Raw genomic sequence first — 4,372 nt, forward strand, 5'->3', positions numbered from 1 at the left:
AAAGTATAACCAGCAAAACTGCACAGACAGCAGACAATCGCTAGTAACCCTGAACAGATCACTTGTCATATCAGGACTAGTAATGGAGTGTCATGAATCACTAGCCCAAGCTTCGGATGGTAACAACATCATCCTGATTTGGGTTAAAGGACACAACGGAAATAAAGGCAACCGCATTGCTGGCACGCTAGCTAGGAAGGCAGCAGGGCTAAGACTCTTAAGACCTGGTGATATTTTTGGCTGGTCAACTGCAACAATTGCGGAAATTATCAAATGTCACTCCCACACGCAAACCGTGAAAAGATGGGAAGAAGGGCCAGGATGTAGACTTGCCAAGGTAACACTAAGGAACCTTGGGAAGTCAGCATCAGAAAAGTACTTAAGAATGACCAGGAAAAACCTACGCTTGACAGTTGGTTTTTTAACTGGCCATTGTCAACTAAGAAACCACATCCACACACTGGGGCTAGTAGACACACCTCTGTGCAGGAGGTGTAAACTAGATGACGAAACTGTCGAGCATGTTCTATGTAAATGTCCGGAGTTATCGTCAATACGAGAGTATGCGTTCGGCTAGCCTTGGCCTACACCTGCCCATATAGGGGAGATGTCACCAGGTGATTTATCCGCCTTCCTAATGAACTAAGGACGACAATCCCCTGGGACATGGACAATGGATCAATTGTGGCCTAAGTGCTGTGGGACTTGACTCACACTCCCTACTCTACAGATACAGATGCTTCAGTGTCTAGCTTTCAAGTCCATATATTGTAGTATCGAAAACACGTAACATCTCAGATCTCTTTATTCTCAGTTCTAATCTATGGTGTTTATTGCAGAGAATTGTTTTTATTTTTACAAACGAATTTCTTGCTACGAGTACTTTATCATTACCCTTATTTCTGTTGTTTGGTCATTACTTGCAGAAATCCAGGTTCCCAGGTATCTATATTTTTCAACCTTTTCTATCGGAACATATCCCAAATATACAGAGTGTCCCAGACTAATTTACCCACGCTATATCTCTTAGACGAATAGAGATTTTCGAATGGGACAAAAAGTGGTCTATTCTACTTCTAAAAAAAATCATCCCCTATGTATTCATCCCTTAGTTACAACCCCTAACTTTAATTTTTTTAATAACACCCTGTATATTTTTTTATAGTTTTGGATGTGGTCTTCTATCGTCTATTCAACACATTTTTTGAAAATAAAATCGGTTCGTAGATATTCCAGAAAATATCAGTTTAGTTTTGTTAATTATATGTGTCCCAGACTAATTTATCCTGGCTATATTTCTTAAACGAATAGAGATTTTCGAATGGGACAAAAACTGATTTATTACATTTGTAATACACTTTAATATGGCGTAGAAAAAAATTATCCCCTAAATATTCATCCCTTAGTAACAACCCCTAACATTTTTTTAAATAGCACCCTGTAAGTTATGGATGAATATTTAGGGGATGAATTATTTCTACGCCATAATATAAAAATGTATTACAAATGGAATAGATCAGTTTTTGTCCCATTCGAAAATCTCTATTCGTTTAAGAAATATAGCCTGGATAAATTAGTCTGGGACACACAATTAACAAAAATAAATTGATAGTTTCTTGGTTATTTACGAACCGATTTTATTTTCAAAAAATGTGTTGAATAGATGATAGAAGATCACATCCAAAACTATAAAAAAATATACAGGGTGCTATTAAAAAAATTTAAGTTAGGGGTTGTAACTAAGGGATGAATATTTCGGGGATGATTTTTTTCTACGCTATATTAAAGTGTATTACAAGTAGAATAGACCACTTTTTGTCCCATTCGAAAATCTCTATTCGTTTAAGAGATATAGCGTGGGTAAATTAGTCTGGGACACCCTGTATGTTTGTTTGTATATTTGTTAGTCTTCTTTACATCTAAAACTTCAGGCGTAGAGGGTAATACGTTAGAGTATTCTTTTATTGATGTGTTTTTTCGTGTTTTTCTTTATTGATCTGTCCCAGGGAAGAGAACTGTGTCAGAATAGCCGCTCTGTCTTCATTCATTCTACTTTGTATTTTGTTATCGCTATTTTCTTTTTTGGTAAAGACTTCTCCTAGTTATTTAGTTTTCTCTACACATTTTATGCTTCCTAATATCTTCTATTTCACTATTTTCGACCACCAATTATTCATACTTAGATATTGTATGTTTATGGTATTCATATTCTTCTGCGGCTTCATATTCTCCATCATCATCATCTTGATCTTCGGTAATCACGAACCTTCAGCTTCAAGGAGAATTTTAACAATTAGGGATTCCAATGAACTGTCAGTGGTGGCCGGTGGATGGCTAAACTGACATGGCCATAGACATAGTTAAGGGGGGTGGTCATTTCGTATCTAATGTTTACATTGAATATTGACAAATTTGTAAAGAATATCCTGTTTGGTTTTGTTTTTTGTTAATTGTGTAGTGAAATTTGTGAAATTGTGATAGCAAATTAAATATGAAGTGGTTTAAACATTGGATACGCCTATGGATGACAGTTTCGCCTGGTTTCGCCATCCAGCAGCCATATTATATCACGTGATTTGGAATGCCTAATTACAGCATATTATACCCTAGAGAAGTATGTGTTGTGTTAACAATACAATAATTTTATTAATTCTGTTGTTAAAATATACGTACCTAGTTATCATAGGCGGAGGAGTTTAATAAATCGCAGGACTTGACCGTGAATTAGTGCACTTGAAGCCATTAACTTCAGAAGACTGTAGCTTCAGAATAATAGATTTTCAGACCTAGGTCCATTGGACTTTTATAATCTACATACTGGTCAATCTCACATTGACCGAACTTTCGTTAAATTTGACCGGGGGCACTTTTCCATATATGGAGTGTTGCGGAGTCCTTTATAGGTTTCTATTGATTATATCATTCATAAGAGATTCTGGCCAATAGAAAGCTACAGAAATAAAAATTACAGCAATAATTTTTTAATGATTTTAACTTCCAATCGTGTAGTAAGATTTTTCATCACGTGTTTAATTCTGTCCAATCAGACTATTATTTCAGTGGTAATTTTCTACTGTACAAAATTACAGTGGGAATTTTTTTAAGTAGATTGTTTCTGTTTAATTGCAACCAGTTTCCTAATTTTGACAACTGTCACGTTTACGAAAATATCCATAATAAACTTTTAGTTCTGCATCTAATGTCAAATTGTCACGAGGAAAACCCAAATCGGCAAATTTAAACCCATAGAGGTATATATTAACATAGAGTGAGCCTACCTTCCGCGCTTCCTGACGACAAGATCTCATGGACTGGTTTGCGGCATCTCTTTTTAACACATTGTATCGGCAAACTAAGATTACAATAAGTGTGAGTATAGGCACGGAAGGGGAGGACTACTGTCGCAGCTTTACTATGCGTAAGAGTGAAACAGCACTAATACAAATAAAAAAGATGGTGTCGTCACTTCGCTCTGAATGACACTCTCTCTATGATAATATATAACTCTATGTTTAAACCTCGAGTTACTTCGGTAAGATCATTTCATGAATAAACCTGTATTTATAAATAATTTTAACTAATTCGTCTAAATATTTGATGAACTGTGCTGTTCAGTCTGTTCACTTAGGCAAGTTGAAAAATGTGTGTCACATTAATTAAGATCAATGTCACTGAATGTTTTTTTACAAAGACTTGAATTTTATATGTAAGAATTAAAAAATAACCTTACGAATATCACACGACAGTAAGAATAAATAAGAAAACAATGCTCCACTTTTTCTCAAACTTTTTATTATTGGACAATAACCACTCGAGCCCTGCGGGCTCTCTTGTCTATTGCCAGACAACAAGTTTTCGAAAAATTGTCGCATTATTCTCACTATCTTGTGATATTAATGCCGATTATTTCATTCATAGGAGATTCTGACCAATAGAAAGCTACAGAAATAAAAATTAAGGTGATTATTTTTTAATCATTTTAACTTCCAATCGTATAGTAAGATATTTGATCACGTGTTTAATTATGTCCAATCAGATTAAAATTATACTGAGAATTATCTACTGTAGAAAATTACCGACAGAATTTTTTTAAGTAGATTGTTTCTGTTTAATAGCAACCAGTTTCCTAGTTTTGACAACTGTCACATTTAAGAAAATATCCATAATATACGTATTAAAAAATAATCTTACGAATATCACACGACAGTAAGAATAAATAAGAAAATAATGCTTCATTTTTACTCAAATTTGTTGTCATTGGGCAATAGCCACTCGAGCCCTGTGGGCTCTCGTGTCTATTGCCAGATAACAAATTTTCGAAAAACTGTCGCATTATTTTCAATTTATTCTCACTCTCTCGTGATATTATACC

The sequence above is a fragment of the Diabrotica virgifera genome, chromosome 1 (genome assembly GCF_917563875.1).
Source record: "Diabrotica virgifera virgifera chromosome 1, PGI_DIABVI_V3a".
NCBI classification, from domain to species: Eukaryota; Metazoa; Arthropoda; class Insecta; order Coleoptera; family Chrysomelidae; genus Diabrotica; species Diabrotica virgifera.